Below are 19253 nucleotides of genomic sequence, written 5' to 3' on the forward strand. Positions count from 1 at the left end.
AAGTCATGATAAGTAGATGGACCCTCATGGTTTATTGTTCAAGGGTTGTCGGGACAGCCTTTACTCTTTTACAATGTGAGGCATGGATCCAGGTAGGCCTCCCTTCGAGTTTCACAGAGGTCGGGGTAGTCAGCAACATCTGGTAATGCCCCTTGTATCGTGGTTCGAGGGTGTTTCTGATGTGTTTCTTGACCACCACCCACTCTCCAAGTTTGAGAGTGTGGCTTCCCTCTAGGGAGTCAGGATCTGGAATGGAAGAAAAAACTTGTGCACGTATGTTAGACAATTGTTTACTCAGGGCAATCACATATTTTGCAACAGATTCATAATGTATTTGCAATTGCTGTGGGAAGTACTGCCCCATCCTAGGCCGTGTCCTAAACAAAATTTCATATGGAGTCAGTTTGTGTGGAGGCCTAGGGGTGTGTCTAACTGAAAATAGTGCTATTGGCAGGCATTGTACCCAACTGAGCCCTGTCTCCCTAGTCATTTTCAGCATCTTGGACTTCAGTATCTCGTTCAGTCGTTTGACTTTGTCGCTGCTTTGGGTTCTGTAGGGTGTGTGTTAGGCTAAGTGTGACCCTACCATCTTCCAGACTTCTTGGGTTAATCTAGCAGTGAATGCTGGGCCCTGATCACTTTCAATGACCTCAGGTACTCCGAACCTACAAACAGTTTCCTGCATTAAATTCTTAGCAGTTGTTGTGGCTGTCTGATTTCGGATGGGGTAGGCTTCTGGCCACCCAGAGAACAAGTCTACCACTACTAGCACATATTGAAACCCTTGGCACATTGGCATCTGGATGTGGTCAATTTGACCGTTGTAACGGGTACTGGGCTTTGGGGAGACATTTAGTTGGTGTAGGCTCAGTTCTTCCCGGGTTGCACTGCGCACAGATGAGGCAAGACTGAGTATGCCTCACCAGGACAGGGGTTATCCCTGGGGCCACCCATATTTTGTCTATTAGTTCTTTCATGATGGTCTTAGATTGGTGGGTGGGCCCATGAGCTATTGAAGCTATAAGAGGATAGAGAGCTTTGGGCAGAGATACTCTTTCCTTGGGTCCACACTGACTCTTTTAGCCAATCCAATTTTTCTTGTGGCGTGGCCTGCTTCTGTAACTGGACTAGCAGGTCCCAGGAGACCTCTTTTGGTTTCTGTGTTAGGTCTGTTGTGGACTCTGTTGCCATCAAGACTTGAGGTCTGTTCTTCTTCCTCTTTCACTGCTACTTGCTTTGCTGCTTGATCAGCTAGGGCCTTTCCTCTGGCTTCAGAGGTGTCAGCTCGAGTGTGCCTGTAGATCAATAAAATCTTCAGATTCTCCAGTATACTCCCCCCTTGGAAGAGGGAGAAGAGCAGCAGGATTGAGGATGTGACATCTTTGAATAGTGACATTATCAGGTAGGGGCAGGCTACCTTGCAACCATAGGTGACGTTGATTAGTCAGATGCCTAGGTTGTGTTTGTTGGAGAATGGCAGAAATGTCATGTGGTGCTAGGATAGTGAGGGGGTGGCCTAGTACCATATCAGAAGTGGTGGCCAGCAGGGCACTGGCTGCATGTACAGCTCTGACACAGGAAGGGGCTGCCCTGGCTATTGGGTCCAGTCTCTTTGTATGGTAGGACTTTGGGGTCCTTCAGGGTCACAGTGACTGGTGGGACATTGAGGCATCCGATATCCTGGGGTCCTCTGGCCCAGAGAGTATCGGGGATGAGGTGCAAAATGGTTTGCAGCGAATCCCCTTGCTCATATGAATCAGTGCAGAATTTTATTGTCAGACATCCAGCAGCCGTGGCTGTCACATAATTTGAGTGAAAACCACAAAGACCAAGAAGCAAGACAGTTTCTTATCAGAAAGAGGATCTTAAACTGACACAGCAGAAACGAACATTTCTGTGAAAAGAAAAAAGGTGGGGGTCAACTGATCCCCCGTAGCTGTCCTGCAATGTGGTGGAATGATCTGCTAATTTAGCTTTTGTCCATTTGTCTGTAAAGCGCTGCGAAATATAGTAGCGCTATATAAGTGCATAAAATAAATAAATAAATAAATAATCAGTGAGCAGTATTCACCGGTCTTATTCTCCACTATACTTTGCAAATCAGACCATGTACATCCATAGGTTTGGTGCACTTGAGACAATTTCCTATAAAATGGCATTGGGTGGGTCTCAGGGTCAGGCAGTAAATTCACTATGGTGTTGTGGAGTGAAAGACACATATTTGGGCAGGCCCTGGGAATGTGTTAGTGCCAGGGCTTCCTTAAGGGTTTTGTAATTGCCCCTCTCTAGATCTTGCATGTTTCTTTGCAATGCAGTAATTTGAGACTGGCAGTGTTTGGGTTCTGTGCATCAGGACTACCCCCGTTCCATAGTGCCAATTGGGGAAGGGTGGGAGTCCTTGTGCCCGACACAGATTCTACCGCCTCGTCAGACTGCGTTTGATCGGGCTCTTCTGTTTGACCTCCCACCATTATGGGTGTGGGGGTCATGATCTAACGGGGAGTCATAAAAGTGCCATCCGGGTTTATCATCGGGTACAGCATAGAGATCACCGGGACACTAGGGGTGACATAGGAGTGACGGGGGGGGTCCGGACCGAATGATATTAAAGGTCCGTTCATGGGCACTGGCTGGGGACAAGATGGCGCTGTAGCTAACACGGGAAGTGATGGGACGTGCCGGGGAGTAGTTACCAAGGTGTGGTTTTGTGGGTGGGGAACCCCACAGGCAGGGCACGTATCACGGGAGGAGGGATTCTGTTGACCACATGTTTTGCAGGTCCACCCACCTGCTTTCTTCCCGGCGCCATTATAGGGTGGTGGCAAGTCATGTATCAATGCAACACCAGGTTTAAAGAAATATCTCTGTCTTTTCTCATCAAAATTTTGTTCTCCCCCCGTCTGTTCAAATTCTTTACTACAGTCCAACCACACACGGACCATGTCTGTCAATTTATCATCCTCTAACTTCTCTCTTTTCTCATTCAACGTCTGCCACATAACAGGGCAGTGTGCCACCTTTTGGTATGTTATACAGATGTAGCAGGGTTAGCACTTAAACTCTCAACTCAAATTTCTTAAATCATCATGTTATCTTGAAACAAAAGCCATTGAAAAGCAATTGAAGGGGTTTGCTTCTCCGGTCCGCCACGTACTGTTCGGGTGAACAGTAGCCCTTCGGGACACTTTCCTCATTTCCCATCTTCTGGATCCTTCACCTTGTTCTGGACAACACAGAAACCCGATACAACACGTTGAGCCTAATGTCCCACACACTCTGGGTAGACACTGGCCGGTCTCCTCCCTTCTGTCGTCTGTCGGTCACAACATCGGGGTGACCGATTGACACAGGCACTTTAGAAGACCTTTGGGTTTCTATCAGTCTGTGTTTCCGTTACAAAGGGTCGCACATTAAAAACAATAAACCACAATACATCAAGGAAGAACCCTTGCGTACTGTCTAATCGTCTCTCGCACCTACTGGAGCCGCCTAAAGACCTCTGTATAGAGTAATCACTGGACGTGAAGACCTTTGAGTCCCGGTCAGCACACTCTGGGCTACCGCGGACCGCTCTCCACCCATCTGTGATCGTCCCCTTTATGGAGATTTGAGTCAGACACCGGGCTGAACTCCGATACAGGAACACAGGAGAACTCCGTGTCTCAGTCAGTGATACTTGTCAACAGGGTCTTCACAACTTATAGGCACAACACAGTACATCAAGACTTTAAAAAAACATATGGGGTTCTTACTTTCATGCCCTCGAGGACGTCCCAGACTGCTTCCGCACCCCTCCCTCAGACGAACTCCAAGAGGCTACACCAGGGGACACTTTATAGGCAAGATGACTCAATTTTCCTACCTCGTATTACGGGTCGCGATCCCGGTGTCCGTTAGTGTGCCTCTCCTCGTCTAGTCTCCGGGGGTACGGGAACAGAGGGTCCAATCCTCGAGCCCCACGATTTGGCGTCAAAATTGTTCTGGTTCTGGCCAAGCTGCCAGTTCGGTTGATGTACTGCTCCAAATTAATTAATGTACGTGCACGGAGAGATCAAACTGAGACAACACACAGCTCGGAGTTATAACAGGAACTCTGGTTTATTTGAGGAACAGCAGACAGTATATAGGACGGAAAGGAGTGGGGTGGGTGTAAGGTGGTGTGTATCTTTTCTATTGGCTATAAACTCTGTATTTTGTATTGTCACATCGATGACAAGAGGAAGTTCCCCCCCCTCCCCCCTTGCTGGTGGGTGAAATCGTTACTTCTTCTTTCTTTGAAACTGCTTGCTTGAGCTGAACGGAAACCACAAAGAAACACATGATAAAACACAAAGTAAGATTCTAGTTTATAGGCGTTGGCTGAATGCCTGGCCGCCATCTTAGCTAAACATAGTTCTCAACAAGCAAGTATCCATTTTGTATCCATAGTCCATAACAATGTCATCTTTATATGGAAAGATTCGGATGCATCTTTAGAGGTCTTCTTACAAGATATCAATGTAAACTATAGAAACCTACACTTTACTAGTTCTATCAGCAAGTCTCAAATAGAATTTCTGGATTTGTTGATAACTAGGAGTGAAAATAAATTATTGTGTAGCACATACTATAAACCTGTTATGCGGAATAGCTACATTCCGTATAACAGTTGCCACCCTCCCAGGTGGCTTCTGAACATCCCCACCAGTCAGTTTAGGAGTATTAAGAGGAACTGTTCAAACACTTCTCAGTTTGAACTGGAGGCTGAAAAACTAAAACAACAATATCCAGATAGTGCACTAGAGAGATCCCTTAGCAAAGTTAGGGCATTGAGTAGAGAGAGTTTCTTTGTAAGAAATGAAAAAAAAGAAGAAACAGAACTCCAAGAAAATAATAGTCAGGTTATCTTGCCCTTTAATGCCCACTATAAAGCCGTAGACAAAATTATTAGGACTCATTGGCATCATCTTCTAGGTGACAAAATCATTGGGAATACACTTACAGAACCATAGATAGTGTACACTAGAGAACCCAATTTAGGGTTACAAGTGGCACCTACAGTCCAAAACAGAACTGTACACAATGATTCCAACTGGCTTAGTTTTAAGGGATTCTTTAGGTGTGGGAGATGTAGCAATTGCCGCATCACTCAATTCCCCCCAAAAAACTACATGTATTCAGTCCACACAAAATTCCTTCACATTCACGATAAAAGATGGTTTAACGTGCGATTCTACGGATGTAATTTATCTGCTCGAATGCCCCTGCCGGAGGCAATATATAGGCAGAACTAAAAGATCCCTGAAAACAAGAATATCCGAGCATATAGTCAAAATTAAAAAGGGATTTGATGCCCATACAGTATCATCACATTTTAACGATTTCCACAACAGAGATCCCTCCTTGTTAAAGTTCGTGGCCTTTGAGAAGGTTAAGAAACCATGGAGAGGCGGTCATCATATCGCCAAAATGTCACCAACTGAATCAAGGAGGATCTTTGAATTTAACACCATATGGTTTAAATGCCGAATTTGTCTTTTGAACATAGTCTTTGATACTCTTATCATCTTCATTTAGCTACTTATGGATTTTACTATATGGAAGTAATTTTATGTTTACACTAACCCCACCTATATAGTGTTTAATTACTTTTTATCTCTATTTTTATGATTCATCTTTAAAAAAATAAATAAAAAAAAACTTTTTGTGATTCACTCTAATGATTCACTTTTATATCTACATCCATTTATATCCCCTTTATATATAAAAAAAAGTATAAGAAATAGAGCCAGTAGCACCATCTAAAGACCATTCAAGCCATATCAAGAATGCGATCATGTACAGATTTGACATACAATATAGTGATCTGATTGATCGATTATTTTGTTAGTTTTGAGAATGCACTAAATAATAATATATGTGATGTAAAACTATTTACCAATTCACTTTGTTATGGTTAATAAAAATTATAAAATTATATAACTCTAGATGAGACAAAACAACAAGTTTCAGACACATATTTCTTGAAAGATTGCAAATGGCGTTTTTTCCAAGAAAAAAAAAAATAAAAAATCGCAAAAAAGAAAAAAAAAAATCGTAAGAAAAAAAATCGCAAATGAATTGAAATGAAAAAAAAATCACAAAAGAATCGCAGCAAAATATTTTATATTCATATATGACATTCATGTGCTATCCTATTATTATTTATTATTCTTTATAAGAGCACCTGTGATTCTATGACAATGTACAATACGTTTAGGTGTGTATTAATATAGGAGTATCGAAAACAGTTCTAGTAGATCCTGGTTTCCAAAAGCTATTACAATATAACCTTTTTTTTCCTCTTGGATATATGAGAGGAGACATACGATATATCGAAATAGACTGATTCCAGTTCGGATTTTCAAATATTCCTAAAGAAATGAGACACCTCCCCATTCAAGGAAAACCCTCTATATAAGGACAGGACTTTCATTTTGCTGCTGAGCACTGAGGAAGGGGCAAGTTCAGACCCCGAAACGCGTCTGGTTACAGCAGCTACGGAACCTAAAGGAGCCTACATAGCTTATGGTGTCCTAAATACTTCAAAGAATCCATCGATTCCAGCCAAGTTACAGCAAAATAGGCGCGCGCCTATTCATCATAAACTTCACAAGCTCCTCCGAAACCGCCTCCTACCTGATCACGTGGATAAACCTAGATCACGTGACCGGGGATCACGTGAACAAGCCGGAAGGTCCTAGACATCTATCCCGGCGTTTGACCGCATGCAGACCCGATCTTTCCAGGAGGAATCATACTATACGCTTTCTGGAGGGGTAATGTACTGAGCATCTACGCATATATACTACGCACATATACTATGCTTATGCCCTAACCAGATACAATCTATATATTGTCTATACCCACAACGGAGCTTTGACACATTGGGCAAAAGGCTGCAACGGTACATTGGGCAGCAGACTGCAGCAATCTACACTCACCTAAAGAATTATTAGGAACACCATACTAATACGGTGTTGGACCCCCTTTTGCCTTCAGAACTGCCTTAATTCTACGTGGCATTGATTCCACAAGGTGCTGATAGCATTCTTTAGAAATGTTGGCCCATATTGATAGGATAGCATCTTGCAGTTGATGGAGATTTGAGGGATGCACATCCAGGGCACGAAGCTCCCGTTCCACCACATCCCAAAGATGCCCAATTGGGTTGAGATCTCGTGACTGTGGGGGCCATTTCAGTACAGTGAACTCATTGTCATGTTCAAGAAACCAATTTGAAATGATTCGAGCTTTGTGACATGGTGCATTATCCTGCTGGAAGTAGCCATCAGAGGATGGATACATGTTCTCATTCTGTTTACGCCAAATTCGGACTCTACCATTTGAATGTCTCAACAGAAATCGAGACTCATCAGACCAGGCAACATTTTTCCAGTCTTCAACAGTCCAATTTTGGTGACCTCGTGCAAATTGTAGCCTCTTTTTCCTATTTGTAGTGGAGATGAGTGGTACCCGGTGGGGTCTTCTGCTGTTGTAGCCCATCCGCCTCAAGGTTGTGCGTGTTGTGGCTTCACAAATGCTTTGCTGCATACCTCGGTTGTAACGAGTGGTTATTTCAGTCAACGTTGCTCTTCTATCAGCTTGAATCAGTCGGCCCATTCTCCTCTGACCTCTAGCATCCACAAGGCATTTTTGCCCACAGGACTGCCGCATACTGGATGTTTTTCCCTTTTCACACCATTCTTTGTAAACCCTAGAAATGGTTGTGCATGAAAATCCCAGTAACTGAGCAGATTGTGAAATACTCAGACCGGCCCGTCTGGCACCAACAACCAGGCCACGCTCAAAATTGCTTAAATCACCTTTCTTTCCCATTCTGACATTCAGTTTGGAGTTCAGGAGATTGTCTTGACCAGGACCACCCCCCTAAATGCATTGAAGCAACTGCCATGTGATTGGTTGACTAGATAATTGCATTAATGAGAAATAGAACAGGTGTTCCTAATAATTCTTTAGGTGAGTGTATATAAGTATCACCTCATATTGAAGTAACACCGTTATCTGGCTATATTTGCAGTTTGTTGGCTGTACCATTGTGGACGGTTATAAATGCTTTTAGACTTTGTCGGCTCTAACATTGCGGACTATTATTAATCCATCTATCCCATTGATGTATTGGGAGGCAAGCGGCAGTGACTCCCACTTTACTACCTCACGCCGAGGTGATAGCGATACTTGTTACTGACCACCCGGAGTTTGCTGATTTACGTTTGCAACATTCAGTGATCTACAATTTATATGATTTTATACATCTTATTTCGTATATGGCGCCTTTTTATGTGCGATTTAATTTTGTCTTGATATATCTCTGTATTTACTTATGTATTGATTAAAGGGGTTGTCCGGGATCAAGATTTTTTTTTTAAAACCAGTTAAATCACTATTAATAGCGGTTTGAAGGTCCCCCCAGATGTTTTTAGGTATTTTTACACTTCAGCAGGGCTCCTACAGTCCCTCACTGATTGTTTACCTTTCTGTTTATGGGTGTGGTAACTTCCTGCCTCAATGCTTTCTGGGTCCCAGCGCAGCATCGCGTTGTTTCGGGTGTCTGTCTGCTCCTCCGTGCAGCCACCACCCCTAATTCATATGCCGCCTCCTGCCACAACTGTTCCTCCGCCTTAGTCACGCCCCTAAACGCCTCCTTCCTTGCTAAGAATGCGCCCTGCTCGAAGAGGGGGCGTGGCTTAGTGCGGTGAGAGGCATGGCTTAGCGCGGTCTGTTGCCGCATAGTTACTGCCCCTCCATGCGCTTGGAATAATTAGAGGCTGACTGTGACGTCACCGGGCTCCTTGTGAAGCGGAAGAAGAGGCTTCGCTATGCAGAAAGGGACCCGGTACGTCACCGACAGTGATAGAAACTGCACTTCCGGCTGAAAATTTGTGAAGTGAAAAAGGGCCATCAGAAATGTCTGGTAAGGGAAGGACAGGCATGAATGTAATATTTAGGGGACCATTGTACATGTACACCCATGTCCCCAATCCCGGACAACCCCTTTAAAGGGTTTCTACCACCAGAAATACTGTTATGTAGCTGACTGACATTAGCGATGCGCTAATGTCAGCACTACATAACAGTATGTTTCTAACGTTAGTCCCTGCAGCCGTTTTTGTTAAAAAAGCACTTTTATTATATGCTAATGAGCACTTTTATTATATGCTAATTGATGGCACGGTCCGCCGCATAGCTGCCGAAATCCCGCGCCTGCGCCGTTCATTTCTGTCTTCGGCGCAGGCGCAGTGAGTGAATGATGCGATCCTGGTGCCGGATTCCTCACTGCGCCTGCGCCGACTACGTCACAGTGAGGAAGCCGGCATCAGGAGAGCGGCCTTCACTTACTGCGCCGAAGACAGAAGTGAACGGCACAGGCGAGGGATTTCGGCAGCGATGCGGCGGACTGTGCCATCAATCAAGAGGAGCTGGGCGGGCACAACACTGGACCTGGGCGGCATAATGGGTAAGTGGACGGAGCCTCTAGGTGCTGATTTTACGCCCACATAGCACCTAGAGGCTCATTTGCATATAATAAAAGTGCTTTTTTAACAAAAACGGCTGCAGGGACTAACGTTAGAAACATACTGTTATGTAGTGCTGACATTAGCGCATCGCTAATGTCAGTCAGCTACAGTAGGTGAACCCGATTTTGTGTCAATCTCGCTCTCTTTCTCGGCGAGATTGAGCACATACGAGCCCCATCGCGGGAGCCAGCGCCGAGCTGGCTTGCCGCGATGGAGACAGAGCCGTCATAGAAGCGACGGGAGATCCGACTTGGATTCCCGCCAATTCTACACGTGTGCGGCGTTTGTTATGAATCCTGAGGGGGAAGTCCCCGCCGGATTTTAAATAAAAATCCGGCCTGGGTCCCGCCCTCAGGAGCATACCGGGCCCTTAGGTCTGTTATGGGTTGTAAGGAGAGCCCCCCCTACGCCGAAAAAAACGGCGTAGGGGGTCCCCCTACAATCCATACCAGACCCGTATCCAAAGCACGCTACCCGGCCAGCCAGGAAGGGAGTAGGGACGAGCGAGCGCCCCCCCCCCCCCTCCTGAGCCGTACCAGGCTGCATGCCCTCAACATGGGGGGTTGGGTGCTCTGGGGCAGGGGGCGCACTGCGGCCCCCCCACCTCAGAGCACCCTGTCCCCATGTTGATGAGGACAGGGCCCCTTCCCGACAACCCTGGCCGTTGGTTGTCGGGGTATGCGGGCGGGAGGCTTATCGGAATCTGGGAGCCCCCTTTAATAAGGGGGCCCCCAGATACCGGCCCCCCACCCTAAGTGAATGAGTATGGGGTACATCGTACCCCTACCCATTCACCTGCAAGAAAAGTGGTAAAAACACAAATAAACCACACAGTGTATTAAAATATTTTATTTTTCTGCTCCGGAGGCCGCCCCCTGTCTTCTTTATTAGCTCTTTTACCAGGGGGGGGCTCTTCTTCTTCCGATATCCCGACGGGTCTTCTCCGCTATCCGGGGGGTCTTCTCAACTCTCCAGGGTTCTCCTTCTGTCTTCTCCACTATCCGGGGGGTCTTCTCAACTCTCCGGGGTTCTCCTTCTGTCTTCTCCGCTATCCGGGGGGGTCTTCTCAACTCTCCGGGGTTCTCCTTCTGTCTTCTCCTTCTGTCTTGTTGTCTCCTTCTGTCTTCTGTCTCCGGGGTTCTCCTTCTGTTTTCGCCTCTCTCTGTTGTTGACTCGGCGCACCCCGGTTCTTCGTCTCGCGAGACTCGGCGCACCCCGATTCTTCGTCTCGCGAGACGAAGAACCGGGGTGCGCCGAGTCAACAACAGAGAGAGGCGAAAACAGAAGGAGAACCCCGGAGACAGAAGACAGAAGGAGACAACAAGACAGAAGGAGAAGACAGAAGGAGAACCCCGGAGAGTTGAGAAGACCCCCCGGATAGCGGAGAAGACAGAAGGAGAACCCTGGAGAGTTGAGAAGACCCCCCGGATAGCGGAGAAGACCCGTCGGGATATCGGAAGAAGAAGAGCCCCCCCCTGGTAAAAGAGCTAATAAAGAAGACAGGGGGCGGCCTCCGGAGCAGAAAAATAAAATATTTTAATACACTGTGTGGTTTATTTGTGTTTTTACCACTTTTCTTGCAGGTGAATGGGTAGGGGTACGATGTACCCCATACTCATTCACTTAGGGTGGGGGGCCGGTATCTGGGGGCCCCCTTATTAAAGGGGGCTCCCAGATTCCGATAAGCCTCCCGCCCGCATACCCCGACAACCAACGGCCAGGGTTGTCGGGAAGGGGCCCTGTCCTCATCAACATGGGGACAGGGTGCTCTGAGGTGGGGGGGCCGCAGTGCGCCCCCTGCCCCAGAGCACCCAACCCCCCATGTTGAGGGCATGCAGCCTGGTACGGCTCAGGAGGGGGGGGGGGGCGCTCGCTCGTCCCCACTCCCTTCCTGGCTGGCCGGGTAGCGTGCTTTGGATACGGGTCTGGTATGGATTGTAGGGGGACCCCCTACGCCGTTTTTTTCGGCGTAGGGGGGGCTCTCCTTACAACCCATAACAGACCTAAGGGCCCGGTATGCTCCTGAGGGCGGGACCCAGGCCGGATTTTTATTTAAAATCCGGCGGGGACTTCCCCCTCAGGATTCATAACAAACGCCGCACACGTGTAGAATTGGCGGGAATCCAAGTCGGATCTCCCGTCGCTTCTATGACGCGCTTGCTGGGATGTGCTGTCACTATCCCAGTGAGTGCGAGATCTCGGCACCATGTCGCCGAGTATCAGCGCGACGCTGTCGTGCTAAAAGCACAATGTCACAAACACCTACTGTACATAACAGTGTTTCTGGTGGTAGAAACCCTTTAAATATCATTTTAATACTGTATTGATCATCCATCTGGTCCCAGATAGTTGAGTGCCCCCTACCTATATACTTATCATTTTTTGCTTTCACTGCGACCAGGGGTAGGCCGCAAGGGTTGTGCACCGCATCCAGTTGGTACGGGAGGTTTTGAGCCACTGTACCATTTGTATTTTCTTACTATCCCAAAAGTGCCTCATCTCCTGTTTGACCAATTCATGAGTATCCCTATCCATTATAAAAATCCAGTGGGGGTTTAATCTAAATAGAGGTCTTACTTTATAGTCTTTGTTATTTCAAGAGATAGGGGCACATGGTCCGATAGCGACCTGGCCTCGTATTTCATCGATTGACTAAATCTGAGATAGTTTTTATTTGTGGTCGTGGCAACCAAGTACATACCTATCCTACCTGGGATACCCTACCCCTAGGCGGTCAGAGTTGTGCCGTAACCGCGTCGTGGAGGGACGCCTGAAAGAGGGCAAAAGACATACTGATAGGCAGAAGTAATTTATTGCAAAGTCGTTACAAAGCTAAAGTTTGAAAGGCTGCCGACATTTCAGTTTCGGGGTGAGGTATGTAACGGTTGAAACAAGACGAGTGCCAACGCCCCAGTTTCTGTATGACATGCGCAGGCACTCGGTTTTTGGAGGCCGCGGATGCAGCACCTATGCGGAATGAATGTCCCGAAATTGTGGCAGGGTCACCGCCCGCGCTGGCCACAAGTGACCTTACATGGGATATGAACTGGTGGGTGGTGAGCGGAACCACCCCGAAGGGTAACAATGGACTATTCGGTCCGGCCTCGGACAAGGCAGACCGTAACTGACGGAGCACCGTGACGGGACACCATTGGTGTGCTGTGGGAAAGAAGGATACCGGAACAGGGGGGCCCATGTGGGAGGTCTTGGACGTCCTGAGCAGTAATATGAACCCGTCGGAGTTCTGGACCAGCTGGCTGACCGTGAGGAACCTGCTACTGCCTGGCGAACAGGTGAACTCCCCAGGTCTCAGGAAGGCGTAAAAAGCTAGATAGATGGCGGATTTAAGTACCAAGCTGGGCAAAACCCCGAAAGGATTACCGTCCAAGGCGTCGGACAGTTTGCGGAAAAGAGGGCCGGTGACCGCTTGCCTGCGTACTTGGCTTTGAGGCCCGCACTTGCCCAAACCCTTGAGAGCGGCTTTGACAGCATGCATGGTGAACACTGATGCTAGTTCGGGATGGCTAACAGAGAGGAAGTGTTGCACTCCCGCCAGGTACGACCTCACTGTACCGTGGGAGAGCCTGCGCACTGAGTGGCAGTAACCAATGAACGCCAGGATGTACTCTGGAAAACTGGAGTCCCCTTGAGGACATTCCCCTCGAAACCTGCAGAACGTCTTCCATCCGGTGTTGTATGCCCTGGTTGTGTTAGGTGAGAGGGAATAGCGTATCAGAGCGTGAGCCGTCTCAAGGTGGTTGGTTACATTAGCATTAAGGACTCGTGAGGAGGGACGGTGGCGCCTGTCGCATCTGCCTCTGGCATGACCTGAAAGAAACGGGAGAAGTTAGCCCTCGACAAGGCGTCAGCAGCCCCGTTTTGCGCACCTGGCACATGCGCACTGAAAACATGAAAGTGGTGACGTAGGGAGAGCTGCACTAACCGTCTGAGGAAACACATGACTTGGCTAGACTTTGACAGCCCACTGTTAAGGATGTCTACCACGGCTGAGTTGTCAGTTACGAACAGAACAGACTGACGCGCCCAGAGACTGCCCCAAATGTGGGCGGCTACCACGATGGGGTACAGCTCGAACAGCGCCGAGGTTTGGAGGAACCCCGGGATCTGTCCCACCTCGGCGGGCCATTCGTCTGCAACCCAGTGGGTGCCAAAAATGGCGGCAAACCCTGAACCCGCAGTTGCATCAGAAAAGACTGTAGGCGACCGACAAGACAGCTCGGGTACGAATAAGGACACCCCGTTCCACTGGCTCAGAAAATGGTCCCACATGTGGAGATCCGCTAGGGCTTGACTGTCCAGGCACACTGGGCTGTCCTGTTCCGGGGCGGAACTTAAGAGCGACAGTAGGCGAGATATGAACGCTCTGCCCTGCGGAATGATGCGCATGGCGAAGTTTAACATACCCAGTAGAGACTGAAGGTCAGCCTTAGTGACCACGGTTGTGACTGTAAACCTGTGGATGACTTCTCTAATCCTTGTTAACTTATCCGCAGGCAACCTCGCTAACATGTGCTGGGAGTCTAACTCGATGCCCAAAAAGGTGATGACTGTGGCCGGGCCTTCTACTTTCTTGGGGGAAACCTGGACACCTAACTGGGAAAAACACCTCAGCAACTTCCCCAGCCCTAGGGGGACTGCCCCTGGCCTCTCAATCAGCAGGAAGTCATCCAAGTAGTGGATGACAAACTCACAGAGGACCTTGTGTACCAAGACCCAGTGGAGGGCCTGAGACAACTGATCGAAGAGCCAGGGGCTGCTCTTGGAACCGAAGGTGAGCTTGGTGGAGAAGTAATACAGGCCTCTCCACTTGATGCCGTGCCACTGCCAGAGGGCTGGCATGATGGGAAGCAACTTGAAGGCATCCGATATGTCGGCCTTGGACAACATGGACCCTCGGCCCGTTTTCATGATGATGGCGATAGCCTGATCGATCGAAGCATATCTCATGCCCACTTCCTCCGAAGGAATGAGGGAGTTAAGGCTGGGGACCTGGGAGCCGTGTGGGGCCGACAAGTCAATAATGAGTCTTTCCTTTTTGCTGAACTTGCCTGTAACTACCCCCACGGGACTGACTCTCCAGCGTTGAAAGGGGGGCACACTAAAGGGACCGATCAAGAACCCTTTGCTTAACTCGGCCTCTATTAGTGCGTCTACCGAAGCGGGATTTCTTTCGGCTGACTGAAGGTTCCTGCATTCGTGTGTGAACTCTGGAGTCGTGATCAAGCCCGTATGGAAACCCTCGTGAAATCCTGACACCAGGAACTGTACAAACCCTGGATTGTGATGACCTTGCAAGTACTCTTGTAGACGGCTGATATTGACCACACTCATGTAATTTTTCACCGACTTTAATGAGCACGCTACTCGGGGGTGGGCCCTAAAACAGTTGGTACAGATATGTAACAGACGGCATTGCCCGAAATTGCAAGACGCGTAATTAAAATTGTTACATATCTGTGCCCTCCCTAGCTGAACGATGGGTCGGCCCAGCTTGTCTACTGAGTTGGGGGGTCTGAAGACGTCGAGTGGGCCAGCTGCAGAGCTGGAGGGGTAGGACGCCGTGCTGACGGCGGACTAATCGCACCACTCGACAGAGTGAAAGATAGACTGGCAGGCGGAACAGGAGGGAGCTTTCAGGCCTGCAAAGTGTCTGCAGAAAAGCTCAGTGTCCAGGTTGGACCAGTCAGTAACGTGTTGGAATTGGGAGAGAGCCGCTGCCGCCTTAGCTGAAAATGAACAGTGATAGTCATAGAATGCGTTCCCTCCATACCTGTGACCCAATTCTGTGACCCTGAAGAGATACAGGTCTAGTTCCTCCCTCCTGTCCGGCCTGGCAGTGCAAATCACATCCCTAAAAAGGCTAAACGCCATGACGAATTCCGGAATGGACAATTTGCGGTTGAGCCGGTGGTCGCGGCTTCTCAGTACCACTGACACTTCCCCGCAAGCTATGACCTTATTGTCAGATAGGTCCCTGGAGGCTATCAGTAGAGACGCAAGATTGACATCCCTACCCTCCAGGATGTCCTTCCTGATGTTGATCGGGACAAAGTGGGAGGGAGTCACGTTGGGGACGGACTGGACAGAACGAATGTCTGCCATGGCAGAGGTGGAGGCGACTGGAACCTCGGGGGAGGAAACTGGTAAGACTGTGCTGCGAGCCTCGATAGACTCCAACCTCGCCTGCATGGACGTGACGTCAGACGTCAGACTGTTTAGCATGACATGTATCTGAGTCAGCGAAGTTTGCATCGTGGCCGCAGGGGGATCATTGGTACTGGGTACCAGGGAGTCTTTCCATAGGCGATACAGCTCGGCTTTTCTGGCAGATGCCGGGAAAGGGACGCCCCGCTTTGTCAGCACCGCCATAAGCCTGGGGATGGTCCAAGCACGTAGGGACGGTATACTGCCCCCTTCGGATGTCTCTGCTACGACCTCGTCCACTGACGCTTCGACGATGTCTGATGCGTGTGACATCGTGGCTGTGAAAACAGTAACGTAAAATGACCGACTAGCCTAGATGACCGCCGGTATCCGTGCAGCAGTCTAAACCACGTAACGAAAGGGTGAACTATCCCCGTGAGGAATGCACATTGACACCAGAAGAGCCGTGAAGGAGTGGCCAGGAACCGCCACCTGGGAGTCCATGCAAGGAGACCTGCCGTACTTACCAACTGAGAAGCACTATACTCAGACTTTCACGGAAGTATCAATGAAAACAGAACAACCTGTACGTAAGGTAATGCATGAGACACAAGCCTGACAAAGGCAGCACCTTCCCGTCCCCCAACGTGTACCCCCACTACCTTGGTTGACATGGAAAATCAACTGAGATCCCAACCAACTTCTCTCTGACTAATAACTGCTTTGAACCTGGAAAACAACAACAGAACAACACAAAAGAACCAGTCAATGCGTAAGGCTCAATTGTAGAACGTGGGTTGTGAGTAGAAGGTATGGTCAGCTGACGAGAGTAGGTGTATTGATTGACGTTGACCACTACCTGACGTTGGCGATGAAACCCCTACCTGTCTAAGCGGCACAGCGGCCTGTGCCAGACTTTGGTGTGGGCGAGGAGCGGGCCGTTGCGTGCCCCACCATGCTTCACGGTAACCACGTGGGGAGCGCGGGGTTCCCTGGCATCGTGAACCAAGTGGGGGTGGACCTCTGGGCAACGGCTGACACCCCACGCCAACATGACTCGGGTGCCACGTGGAGAGCTAGCGCATGTCCCTGACAGGGTGCTCAGTGCGGGGGGCCCCCTCCGTCCCAGGGCTGGCCCGCCCGCCGGCTGAGCACTTCTGCCGCGTGGGGAGCAGCGCAGCCCTCTAGCATGAAGTCGACCCAGGGGGGGCCCCCGGCGTCGAGGGCCCCACCTTGCCAAAACTAGAAATGCCGCGTGGGGGGCCTCACCGGTCCCTGATGGAGAGCTCAGTGCGGGGGAGCCCTCTTACCTCTGAGGGCCAACCCACCGCCGGCTGGGCATCTCCACCACATGGGGAAACGGCGCTGCCCCCTGGCATAGGGGGAGGCTTTATCAGACATAGCCTCCCCCTTTCTAATATGCGAACATGCCACGTGGGGGGCCCAGCGCTCCCTGATGGGGTGCCCAGTGCAGGGGTGCCCCCCTACTCCATGAGGGACCGACCCACTGCCGGCTGGGCCCCTCCACCACGTGGGGAGAACGGTGCTGCCCCCTGGCAAACCTGGGGTAATGGGGGAGCTTGTGTGGCTCATCCCCAACTCCGTGTCGTGATGGGCGGAGCCACGTGGTGCCGCCCCGCTCCCCGGCAGGGCGCTCGTCACAGGGGTGCCTCCCCTAGCTAGGGGGCCGGCCCACCGCTGACTGCGTATGCCCACCACGTGAGGGAGCGGGGTAGCACTGGCTGTGTGTGCGGGGCGAAAGGGGGCGGAAGGGGCCGGGGAGGCGGGCGGGGGGAGGTCCTCTTGTGACCACGAGCCCCGCCCCCCCGCCGGAGAGTGATGCCGTGACCGGACCTGGGCGGCGGAGGAGGGAGGTGCCGTCTCCGTGGGCTCGGTCCCCCCCCCCGCCGGCGGCTAAGAGGTACCGCAGTTTTGCAACGGGCAGGAGGGGTCCCCCGTACTGCCGAGGCCCCGCCCCCCGCTGTCTACTGTTAGCGACGTAGTGGCCCGGCGCATGGCGGCCCCTACTTACCAAAGGGCTGAACCACCGCACGGACGTTCACTCACCTAATCTTCCGACCAAGGACTGCCAGGTACGAGCGCACGCTTCCTGCAAAACTCTGCACGTCGTACGTATGTGGGAGGGTGCCGGCCGTTGAAGTAGGTGGCCAAGCCCCTCCCACAAATACAGGCCAATGAATCGGCCTTTACACTTATCAAGGCCAGGTCTATCCTAGACATGGAGTATCTAGATTTACTTATACAGGAATAAGCTCTTTTCCCTTTTCCAATCCATCCCCATACATCCACATATCCTGCTTCCAGACCAAAACGTGCCAGGGGGGGCCCCTGGGCTGGAGTGTAAATATCTCCCCCCAAGGAAATCCTATCTATTTCTGGGTTTATAACACAGTTAAAGTCCCCAATCATTAGTGAGGGACATTCAGCCCACTGATCGACAAAGGCCTCATGCACACGGCCGTTGTGTGTTTTGCGGTCTGCAAATTGCGGATCCGCAAAACACGGAAGGCATCCGTGTGCGTTCCGAAATTTGCGGAACGGCACTGACAGCTATTGATATAACTGCCTATTCTTGTCCGCAAAACGGACAAGAATAGGACAGGTTATATTTTTTTTGCAAACCACAGAACGGAGCAACGGATGCGGACAGCACACAGAGTGCTGTCCACATCTTTTGCGGACCCATTGAAGTGAATAGGTCCGCATCCAATCCGCAAAAACTGCAGCTCGGATGCGGAACCAAACGACGGTCGTGTGCATGAGGCCAAAGGTTAATAGGTTAATAATCAATTGAGTACATGTAGGAGAAAGGGGGGCGGGATATAAACAAAGGCCAAAATACAAAATCTTCCCGAGAGTTTCCCATATAAAAAAACAAACCTCCCCTTATCGGTAGAAGACGCCTCTTCAGTAGCATGGGTCTTGACCAAACAAATAAATAATCGCTGGTAGATGTCTCTGAACCTGGTCAAGAACAGCCTATCTTTTAGGGCTCATGCACACGAACGTATTTTCTTTCCGGGTCCGTTTAGTTTTTTTGTGGACCGTATGAGAAAAAAATTCATTTCAATGGGTCCGCAAAATAAACGGAAGTTACTCCGTGTGCATTCCATTTCCATATGTCCGTATTTCCATTCCGCAAAAAAATAGAACATGTCCTATTACTGTCCGCAATACGGACAAGGATAGGACTGTTCTATTAGGGGCCAGCTGTTCCGTTCTGCAAAATACGGAATGCACAGAGACGTCATCCGTATTTTCTGCGGATCGTAAAATACATACGGTCGTGTGCATGAGCCCTTAATCTTATCCCCAAGGCCTCGCACATTCCAGGTGAAAATTCGAGCTGCCATCAAACCAACCGACAGATTCCCCTACTATAAATACAATCCAAATCTCCACCCCAACCCCACCTTAGGAGAGTGCATTGTATTTTTAAATCAATCAGAATGTTATCTGTTATAGTCCATTTGTGGGACTATTAAGTGGTAAAGAAAAAAAACAAAAAAC

The 19253-nt window shown here is 49.5% G+C and overlaps 1 long non-coding RNA gene across 1 annotated transcript; it reads right to left on the reverse strand.

Annotated features, from left to right (window-relative positions):
• Positions 1-709: 709 nt before the first annotated feature.
• LOC121008673 lies at positions 710-10781 on the reverse strand. The gene is made up of 3 exons (XR_005780618.1): positions 10772-10781; positions 2989-2990; positions 710-1070 (listed from the first exon to the last, which is right to left on the reverse strand). It is a non-coding gene; the product is annotated as an uncharacterized LOC121008673 (long non-coding RNA).
• Between the last annotated feature and the right edge of the window lie 8472 nt (positions 10782-19253).

Source organism: Bufo bufo, chromosome 7 (assembly GCF_905171765.1).
Source record: "Bufo bufo chromosome 7, aBufBuf1.1, whole genome shotgun sequence".
NCBI lineage: Eukaryota > Metazoa > Chordata > Amphibia > Anura > Bufonidae > Bufo > Bufo bufo.